Source organism: Heterodontus francisci, chromosome 12 (assembly GCF_036365525.1).
Source record: "Heterodontus francisci isolate sHetFra1 chromosome 12, sHetFra1.hap1, whole genome shotgun sequence".
NCBI classification, from domain to species: domain Eukaryota; kingdom Metazoa; phylum Chordata; class Chondrichthyes; order Heterodontiformes; family Heterodontidae; genus Heterodontus; species Heterodontus francisci.
In genome coordinates, this window is record NC_090382.1 from 36,792,685 (window position 1) to 36,804,382 (window position 11,698).

Consider the following 11,698-nt stretch of genomic DNA (forward strand, 5'->3'; position numbering starts at 1 on the left):
CAGGTTAGGCTTGGAGCGGAAACCCTGGTAACATGGACAGAGAAGTGACATGCGCCTCTTTGATTGGACAAGCCCAGTAGCAGCAGAGTACCTCGAAGGGCAGAAAACTGACACGCTTTCTGGTTGTGTATCAGCGTGTGTGTTTTTTACCTTCTGGAAGGAGATAAAGTCAAGTCTGCTGAAGTGTCAAGGAGGGAGAAAAGACTACAACCCAGCCTGCTTTCCAGCAATTCCATAAAAGACCCTGTGCAGTCCACTGTGTCGATTCATCTCGTCTCCTGTCTCTGAGAAGGGCCTGCGCGAGTTGCTTTTTGGCACCGCCTGAAGAGAGCTGTTCTAGGGGGATCTCGGTGGCCTGTCTGTGTGTGCTCAGAGGTAGGACTTTGTGGCAGTTTTCGAGCAGCTTGTCTCATCCACTATTTTCTTCACGGATTGGCAAGTGATCTTCCCAGGTTTTTTGTCTGTAACAGTGATCTGATCCAAAAATCCTTTTTTTTTGTTAACCAGTATACATATTTGTGTGTGTATGTGAGTGTGAGACGCTGAGGTGAAAAAGGGGACTTTAAAATTTAATGTTGGGACTTTAAACATTTTAATCTGTGTGTTTATGTTTTACTTCATTACTAGCTAAGACTTCTTTTGTAATAAACTGATAATTTTGTTGTTCAGTAAAGCAACCTGGTTAGTGTGTTCTATTCTGAGAAAAATAGTGTATATGATTGCCTGTATTAGTAAGTGGGAAAATTTTAAATAATATGTTGTGACCTGTGGAGAAGAGGGACTGAATTAACAGTACACTCCTCCCACCTTGTTCGTAACAATATCATTTTTGCTCCTCAACTCTAACCAAATGGATTCTGTCCTTGCGCCCTCAAGGACATCTTCCCTTTCCAACACTACAATGTCTTCTCTAATCAGTGCCACCATCCCATCTCCCTTTTTTCACTCTTGATTGCTTCTGAACACTTTATATGCCTGTATATTAAGCACCCAGTCCTCACCATTTTAAGTCACGTTTCCATTATTGCCACTACATTATATTCCCACACTGCTATTTGTGTTTGTAGCTCACCAACCTCAAACACCACACAAAGTGCATTTACACACATGCATTATAATCCTGTCTTTGCATTCCTCGTAGTCCTTCTCAGTCCACTACCATCTAAGACGGAACTACTCCCTGCTCTAGGACTGTCTAACACTCTCACATTATGCACCTTATTCCTCTTTTCTACTTCTATATACTGGTGCCTATCCCCCTGCCAATTTAGTTTAAACCCTCCCCAACCACACTCCCACAAGGATATTCATCCCAGTCCTGTTGAGGTGCAACCTGTCCCTTTTGAATAGGTGCCTTCTACTCCACAGCTGGTCCCAATGCCCCAAGAATTTGAAGCCCTCCCTTCTGCCCCATGCTTCAAGCCATGCGTTGATCCTCCCGATCTTCCTATTTCTATTCTTGCTAGCACACGGCACTGGGAGTAATCCAGAGATTACTACCTTCAAGGCCCTACTCTTGGATGTGGAAAGGATGTTTCCTCTTGTGGGTGAGTCCAGAACTAGGGGGCACTGTTTTAAAATTAGGAGTTGCCCTTTTAGGACAGAGATGAGGAGAATTTTTTTCTCTCAGAGGGTTGTGCTATTTTGGAACTCTTTGCCTCAGAAGGTGGTGGAGGCATGGTCATTGAATATTTTTAAGGCGGAGGTAGATAGATTCTTGTTAGGCAAGGAAATCAAAGATTATCGGAGGTAGATGGGAGTGTGGAATTCGAGACACAAACAGATCAGCCATGATCTTATTGAATGGCGGAGCAGGCTGAAGGGGCCAAATGGCCTACTTCTGCTCCTAATTCGTATGTTCATAAGGTCCTACTCTTTAACTTTAGCCTCTCTATGTTATTGTTACCAAGGTGTACCACAACATCTAGCTCACTCTCTTCCCCCTGCAGAATATTCTGCACCCTCTCCATGATGTCCTTTACCCTGGCACCAGGGAGGCGACACACCATGCGGATTCACGATAATGGTTATAGAAATTCTTATCTGTCCCCCTGACTATGGAATCACCTATAACAACTGCATTTCTGCTCTTTGCTGCTCCCCCCTGTACAGCCCCTTGCCCATTGGTGCCATGGTCTGGACTGCACTCCTTCAAGGTGTCATCACTCCGTCTCCAAAGCTGAGTACCAGCTTGAGAGTGGCATACACTTCGAAGACTCCTGTACTTCCTGCGTCTTCCTATTCTTCCGGATGGCCACCCACTATCCTGAACTCCTACTGCCTTTTGGTGACCACATGCTGCAACGTACGATCCAGCAAACTCACCTGCTCCCTGATGCACTGCAATGATTCCAGCTGCCCTTCAGGCTCAGAAATCCTGAGCTCGAGCTGAAACAGCTGGAGACACTTCCTACATATGTGGTCTCCCAAGACACGAAGTGTCCTGAAGTTCCCACATGGCACAGGAACTGCAAGCAACAGGTTGCAGCTGCCCATGCATGACCTAAAAAAACTCCCTCTATTCCCTTTTTAAACAATCTATTTAGTACCTTGTTTAAACTATCAATTTTAATTAATACCTCTAGTCCTTCTCTGTGCTTATACTCTTATTGCAGCACTTACTGTTACACTACCCAATATTACAAAATATTGAATATTTTTCATTTCCCAGCTCCTAATTTGAAACAATATGCTCCATGGTGCTCTCTCTCTCTCTCTGTGCCACTCCCCGGTCTCCTTAAAAAACAGTGAACTCACGCAACGTGATTCTTTGTCCTGTGACATCACTTTGCATTTTTTCCCAGCTTCTCAGCACTGTTCCTCTCTCCCACTGTGCTTTGCTGCTCTGCCACTCTCTCTGTCTCTTGGCCACTGCTTTTAACCCCATTGTGCTCTTGGACCTTCCATGCTGTTCTCACTGACCTTTCGCTCTCTCGGCCACAGCTTTTAACCCTGCTGTGCTCTCGGACCGTCCGTGCTTTCATTGCTGTGCTCTTTCTCTTTCTCTGCTGCTGCTTTTAACCCCGCTGTGCTCTCGCAATTTCCATGCTTTCATCGCTGTGCTTTCTCTCTCTCTCTGCTGCTGCTTTTAACCCCGCTGTGCTCTCGGAACTTCCGTGCTTTCATCGCTGTGCTCTCTCTCTCTCTGCTGTTGCTGTTTTTAACCCCTCTGTGCTTTTTCTCCCCATCTCTAGAAACGTCCCAAAACACTTTATATACAATTCACTACTTCACAGTGCAGCAATTATTACTGTACAGACAAATGCAACAACTGTTTTGCACATAAGATTCACAAAGAGCAATTGAGATGAATTTCTACATAATCTGTTTTCAGATGATGTTACCTGAGGAATGAAAGTCATCCAGGACATCAGGAGAATTCCTTGTTCTTATTTAATTTGTGCCATGGGATCTGTCTGAAATCCCTGAACAGGTAGACAGAACATTAGCTTTAATATAATAACAGAGTTAACAGAGAAGCAGAGTCATCAGCCTAAAATATTAACTCAGTTTCTCTATCCACAGATGCTGCCAGACCTGCTGAGTATTTACAGCATTTTCTATTTGTATTTCAATAGTTATAATACTGTGCATTTGCTTATTAGGGCATTGGGTTAGTAACCCATTCTTACTCTTTAATAGTCAACCATAATGGCTGAGCAAGGCATGGTACAATTGCATCAAAGTCACGGATCTAATTTGTTATTGTATTGATATGTTGGAGTGAAATAATGAAAGATGGCATTAGAATTGGAAGTCTTCTACAGCCTTTGCTAGTGAATTATTTTGAACATTAAAAAGTATAGTTTTAACATAATAAGGCGATCATGCATGAGTAATTATTATTTTTTTCAAAGATCACAAGGGATATCTTTTTAACAGCCATCTTTAACACTTCCCTATATAACAACAAAAACAGAGTTAATTTAACAAAGTCTTCCAGGAATTTAAATGAAATTTTGGAGCATTGTGGCCACATGTTTTTGATAGGAATTTGATGAACACCTCCTTTGCTTTTTAAATTGATCCACTCCAAATGCCTTGCTATTGAGTGGTCTGCTCTTTGCTTGGTTGCGCCAAATTTTGTATTCTGGGTTAATTGACAGATGGCTCCAATGGCATGCCAATATCATCAGAAGGTACAGCACCAGTTGGAACAGCAGGATTATTGGTAGATGCACAGGATTTTATTTCACTTTTTCAAATGGGCCAAATAGTTATTTTGAATCATGTGGCAGCCTGAAATTAGCTCTTCAAGGCCAGTGAGGGTGTTTAGCAGTAATTATGAAGGTAATACACCATTAAAAACCCTGTTACACCTCATTCAATAAGGTGTAACTTTTTTTCAAGGGTCTTTACAGCAAAGCTAACAGTGTAAAAGTGGAAATTTCTGTCAATTCACTGATTGTGTAGAGATTGGATTCTGGCTGAACCTCAAAGGTTCACTTTCTGGAGGCACGTAGAATCACTGGCAGCAACTTCTGGATTTCCATGTTATTCTGTGTATGTGCAGAGTCCCAAAGTTGCTGTCAGTTTCAGTGGAATAAAGATGGCAAACACTGACAGTTTTGACAGACTGGAAAATCTGGCCCTGCTGTTTTTAGATGTAATAAGCAAATACTGCAATTTCTGTGAAAGGAGTTAAGGAGTGTAAGGATTATCTGATCACACTAATAAAGTATAAGAAAGATGAATAGAATTATCATTCTAGTTCAAAATTGTAAATCCATCTTGACGAGTGATAGTAAACATTATTGTTGAAGCACTGCTGTGTATTTTCCACGTGGTGTAAATCATTATAGGAAAGCTAAAGTGCATAAACTGTTGAGTGTAAAACGCTGTTATATTGTTCATATATTTTTCTGGAAACTATGTTATCTCTTCTTTAGATGATTCCTGCTGTTTATCGAGTGGCCTGACATAAATAAAGCATAAAAAAAAAAGCTTGATAAGGTGTGAAATGTGCTTGTTGAATTTTTTGGATAAAGATGGCTGGTATTTTACTCAAAGCAGAAACAATTTTGAACAGGGTAATTTTCTCATAGAGACAAAGGAACATAAGAAATAGGAGCAGGAATAGACCATTTGGCCCCTCAAAACTGCTCCGCCATTCAATAGGATCAAGGCTGATCTTTTACCTCGACTCCACTTCCCTGCCCACTTCTTATATCCCTTGGTTCCCTGAGAGGTCAACAATTTATCGATCTCAGTCTTCAATATACTCAACGATGGGTCATACACAACCATCTGGGGTAGACAATTCCAAAGATCCACAACCCTCTGAGTGAAGAAATGTCTCCTCTTCTCAGTCTTAAATGATTGACCCCTTATCCTGTGGCTGCGCCCCCATGTTCTAGATTCTCCAGCCAGTGGAAACAACCTTTCAGTGTCTACCCTGTCAAGCCCCTTCAGAATTTTGTTTTCACCTCTCATTCTTCTAAACTCCAGAGAGTATAGGCCCACTTCACTCAGCCCCTCATCACGGGACAACCCTCTCATCTCAGGAACCACAGCTTACATTCCTACCTAACTTTTTATCGTCAGCAAACTTAGATACATTACTCTCGGTCTCTACATCTAAGTCATTACTATAGATTGTAAATGGCTGAGGCCCCAGCACTGATCCTTACGGCACTCTACTAGTTACAGCCTGCCAACTTGAAAATGCTCCATTTCAGCCTACTGTCTGCTTCCTGTCCATTAACCAATCCTCCATCCATGCTAATATATTACCCCTAACTCCATGAGCCCTTATCTTGCCTATTAACCTTTTGTGTAGCATCTTATCAAATGCCTTTTGGAAATTCAAGTATACTACATCTACTGGTTCCCCTTTATCTACCCTACTAGTTACATCCTCACAAAACTGATAAATTTCTCAAACAGGACTTCCCTTTAGTAAAACCATGTTGACTTTGTCTGATCCTACTATGATTTTCTAAGTGCGCTGTTAAGACTTCCTTAATAATTAATCCCAGCATTTCCCAGCAACTGATGTCAGGCTAACGGGCCTGTAGTTCCCTGCTTTCTCTCTCACTTTTTTCTTGAGTAGCGTAGTTACATTTGTTGACTTCCAGTCTGCTGTGACTGTTCTCGAATCTAGGGTATTTTGGGAAATCATAACCAGAGCATCCATTATCTCTGCAACTACCTCCTCTCGAACCCTTGGATATAGGCCATCAGTCCTGGGGATTTGTTGGCTTTTAGTCCCTTAGGATTGTCCAATACTTTTTGGCTACTGATATTAATTACCTTAAGTTCTTCGCTTGCATTAACCCCTTGGCTACACTCTATTTCTGGTATGTAATTTCACAGAATCACAGAATTGTTACAGCACAGAAGGAGACCATTCAGCCCATCGTGTCTGCACCGGCTCTCCGAATGAGCAATTCACTTAGTGCCATTCCCCCGCTTTCTCCCCGTAACCCTGCAAATTCTTCTTTTGCATATAGCAGTCTAATTCCCTTTTGAATGCTTCAATTGAACCTGCCTCCACCAGACTCTCAGACAATGTCTCTGCCATTTCCCCATTACCCATGATAATTTTTCCTGTCTCTGCCTCTAAGGGACCAACGTTTACTTTAGTTACTCTTCTTTTTATATACTTGTAAAAGCTTTTATATTCCTGGCTAGATATGCTATTAATTTTCAAGCTTTCTAAATCTCAATGGGACACATTGGACTGGGTTTTCATCTGTGGTGGCTGCCAAAAATGCATCAGGACTGCACTTCTGTCCTCTGATATAACCCATCACATTTTTCCGGAGCAGATTAATTTTAATATTAAGAGTATGTTTCCAACATTGGGAACCCATCTGTAAAGGAGAGGGCAACATGGCCTGGTGCAGATTTAAGTCATCTGCAGCAACTTAAAGAGATTATTACAGAATAAGGTGTTGAACTACTGAGAACAAAGGAAGCATGAATGAGGGTGCTAGAACAGAGCCCTGACTTTTCTGTAAAGGTTTTGTTGTCCAAAATATGACAAAGAAGGCAACAGATATTTAGCATGGAGGGAATGACGCCGACCAAAGCCACAATACAGGTGTGGGAAGGAGGTGACCTTTTCAATGAATGCCATTTCACCAACCTTGCATAGTTTATCAGTGCCAGAAGTTGTTCAATGACCTGACCAAATTAACCAATGTAAAAGGAAGCAGTGAGGTCTTATAACAATGCAATAAAATAATTTCCTGTCTTCTGTTAAAAAGTGTCTACTAGTTACAGAAGGTGACCACAAGGTACTGAAGCAATCTTCACATCCCTTTCTTTCTTTTTCTTGCAAGTGTTCCTTCACATACAAACAATCATGAAGAGAAGCAGCATCATATGAATTTCCAGAATTGGTTATCACCCTTATTAAACTCCTTATTAAGGAGTGTTTCTCACACCTGTATTGCATTCCACAAGCTGGCAACCAAGGTATTTCACCCTCTCATTCTTAAAGGAAAAAATAACCTACAATTTATTATTCATGCCTCTTCAGTTCTTGCAACATACCTGGAATCTGTCATCACAATAGGTGATGAAGGCTTTAGCTTTGATACAAGAGCTGTGAAAATTGTGCAGTGCACCTACTCCTGATTACTTCGCTTTCCCTTCCTTCCTATGTGTGCCACAGCAACAGGTTGAGAAACAACACCAAGAGGAACTTGGGAACTTGAGGGAGGAATACATATTGAGCTTGAAACCAGTGCACAGGAGGACACACTCAGCATGAGTGATTAGGAAGAGTTGGAAATGAAAGGTGAGAAGGCATTCATTTCTGATCAGAGCCGTGAAGTGACCAAGATCTTAAGGGTTTTGTATTTAAAAGGTAGTTATAGAGCATCAAACATGTACAGGCAATAGGGATGGCATTTCAGAATGTGTTACATATAATAGGCTTAATTTAGTGTGGCCGTTTGGAGCAAGAATGGTGGCGTGGGGGATGGAGAATCAGGTTGGAAGCGTCCGCCGGAAATCTGGCATTGCAACGTTGGTTGCGGATTTAGTCAACAGCGGGAAAGCACCAAGGCAGAATTGCCAGCCTGATGCCACGGGAATGTATTTTAAATTGCTGAGCACTTACCTTTAATGCATATGCATCTAACTCATTGTGATTCAATAGGTGGGGTGGGGTGGCGGGGGAGGGGGGGTGGTGGCTTGGGATTAAAGGGACAGCAGGCGGCACTCACGTGCCTTCATATTTCCAACTGTTAAAAACTAGCGGCACTGAGGCGAGGCTTCAGTGCTGTGATGGGTAGGCAGCTATGTCCAGCACTGCATTAGGGAAGACAGGGGTGCAGAGGACATTGTCGGCCTGTAGTGCTGTGTGCTCTGCAAGGAGGGGTCAGGTTCTCGGGTGCTCTGCAAGGGAGGAGTCGGACTCTCGGGTGCTCTGCAATTGGAGGGGGCAGGTTCTCGGGTGCTCTGCAAGGGAGGAGTCGGACTCTCGGGTGCTCTGCAATTGGAGGGGGCGGGTTCTCGGGTGCTCTCCAAAGGGGTCAGGGTCGCGGGTGCTCTGCAAGGGGGTTGGGTCTGGGTGCTCTGCAAGGGGGATCAGGTTCGCAGGTGCTCTGCAAGGGGGGGAGTGGGGGGGGGGGGGTGGTCTCAGGTGCTCTGCAAGGGAGGTCAGGTTCTTGGGTGCTCCACCAGCGGGAATCAGGTTCTCGGGTGGTCTGCAAGGGAGGAGCTTGGGTTTGGGTGGCTCTATTGGGTGACCAAACAGTTGGGGGAGATGTTTGGTTGCCCAAACTGCTAGATGAGAGGGTCAGCTATCAGCAAGGGTGGGCATTGAGGGCCATCAGGAAGTCTGACGGGGGAAGTAGCAAAAGCTCAGTTGTCAGGGCAGGGTCATCTCTGCATTGACAGCGCTCTGTAGGCCCACTGGTCATCTTGCATGAGTCTCATACACCCTGTCTTTTTGGACCCCTGTGGCATGATGCAGCGCCGCCGATAGTGGAGGGGCCAAGAGGCAGCTGTGCCTACCCATGAAGTTCCACAATGAAAGCAGCAGCAGCTGGCCGTGCTAAGAATGACCCACCTGTGCCAGAGAGTGTACCGGAGTCGAATCAGCTACCTTCAAATGTCTGAGCTGCATTGTCAGCGAAGACTACGCTCTCCAGGGAGGCCATCATCAACTTATGCACCCTGCTGCAGGATGAGTTGCGACCTATGGTATTTTAAGGGTCACCCTATGCCAGTGGCCCTGAAGATCACAGTGGCACTAAACTTTTACATGTCTGGATCATTTCAAGGATCCACTGGGGACATGTGTGGGGTTTCCCAGGCAGCAGTTCACTGCTGCATCAAGGAGATGACCAATGCCCTGTTCAAGAGGTCCGGAGACTAGGCGCACTGCAGAACCGACCTTGACGGTCAGACTGAGGGGACCATTAGATTTGGGGCCATCACTTGATTCCCCCAGATGCAAGGTGTGATAGATTGTACGCATGTGGCCATCAAGGCTCCAACGGACCAGCCACCTGCCTTCATCAACAGGAAGGACTTCAATCAACGTTTAACTTGTCTGCGACCACTGAAAGTGTGTCCTGTACGTGTGTGCCCATTTCCCGGGAAGCAGCCACAACGCCTACATACTTAAGCGGTCCCAGGTTCCATAGCTTTTCAGGCCACCCCGTTTGCCCTTCAGGGATGGATTCTCAGGGACAAGGGGTACCCATGAAGCCTTGGCTACTGATGTCTGTGAGGAACCCTCACAGTGCAGCAGAGGAGAGGTACAACACTTGCCACTGCTCCCCCTGAGTGACATTCGAGCAGGCCATTGGACTGCTGAAGATGAGATTCCACTGCCTAGATCGATCTGGCAGAGCCCTGCAGTATATCCCAACAAGTATTTCACGTATTGTTGTGGTCTTCTGTGCTTTGCACAATCTAGCACAGCAGAGGGGGGAGGCCATGCATGATGATGACATGACTTAGCAACACTCCTCCACTGATGAGGAGGATGCTGAGGAGGGTGATGAGGCACATTGAGCGATGGGCCAAGAAGGCAAGAGACAGTCTCATACTTCCCCACTTCCAGCCACCCTGATGGCCACTCAGAGAAAAACCAATATAGACTGACCTCATTGCATGCACTCTGTCGCCTCCTTTCTATCTGAGTTCTGTGCCAAGCGCTCAGCTGAACCATGCGTGAGTTCCCATAGGAGATCGTATTCAAATGAGGGCTGTACCTACTTAGGCATTCCACTAAGGGTGAAGTCAGCAGCTCACAAGTAAGGCATGATAGAATAATCAGTTTTACACATTGAAGATTAATGGCTTGAAGAAAAGAAATTTATATGATGCAGCACTTGTCAAATTTCAAACACCCGTGAAACCCCAAGAATGCCTAGGTGCTTTTCTTTGTAGCTTTACAAGTGCTTCTATGAGGTGTGAACCCATTACTAGCAACTGGGCTGGAGGCAGGCTGCTGATCAGGTCACAGCTGCTGGATCTGGGCTCACTGGCAGAGGGGCCGAGGAGCTGGTGTCCACAGTCGGAGTGCCCTGAGGGGAGCCTCCAGATGTGGAGGTTAGCCTCTCCTCCTCCCTTTCAAGGCTCACTTGAACCTCCATGCTCACCAGAGAAGACTCCAGACGCCTAGCCCTTCTCCCACCTTGCCACTACTGCGTAGTGCTCATGGCCAAGGTAATGGTGTGCAGGTCAGCGCATATTTGTGGGATCTCGTTCTCCATAAGGGTCACCAACCTCTCGATGGAGGAAGCCATAAGCTCACATGCCTGAGACATGGCAGCACTCATGGCATGAATGCATCCCCCATCATCCGCTAATGGTTGCGCATTGCTTCTGCCATCTCCACCCTATGTTGCCTTACCTTGCTCTGCAACTCCAGCATGCCTTGTGTTGTCGACACCAGAGGCTTGTCATCAGCCTGGGGCTCAGCATGGGCTTAGCTACCCACAGACTGTCAGTGGCCTCAGCTATCTCAGCCTCAGCGAGCTGCTCGGGCGACTTAAATTTACAGCTGAACGGAAACCTACCAAGGTGAAAGTCTCTGCATTGGTGGAAAGTGCAGGAGAGTCATAGGACAGCGCATCCTCTGAGTGCTCCACCTCTTCTTCTGGTGAACGGCTGTCCCTCATCTGGTTGAGTCCCCTGCGAACGCTGACCTGCATGAGAGAACACAAACATGTGTGAGTTAGGTTGTGCAGATCTCGTCGCTCTGATGTGAGGTGGCCACCCTGTTCCCTGCCAATTCTACTGCCTCCTCCTCTGCTGTGGAGAGAGGCCAAAGATCCGGGATGCCTCCGCTAGTCCGGGCTGTCTCCCTCCTGTTATGGGCCCTCTTAACCTGCAAGTGGAAAGAGGGAGATAGTCATACTTTGCAAAAAGATCAACATGACAGTTCTGCCAGTGTCAACCCCTTGTCCCCTACTGACGTAACACGTATAACTCATGCTCCCTTCCACTCTCAGGGGGTAATGGGACTGATCTGCGAAAGAAGGTGGCCTGTGGTTGAGATGCAGCCATGCATCTGTCAGGATGAGGTGATGCCTAAGCCCCTTCTGCCATTGCCCATGTCATGCCTCCCTTCCCATACCCCACTTCCTCCTGCGTAGCCATTTGCACTCACTAAAAAGGAGAGAGTTGTGTAGCACTCACCTTGGCAGAACGTAGGAGGTCGTTGACCCTCTTGTGGCACTGTACCCAGTTCTAGGGGTAACCCCATAGCTGCTGACCTCCTCAGCGA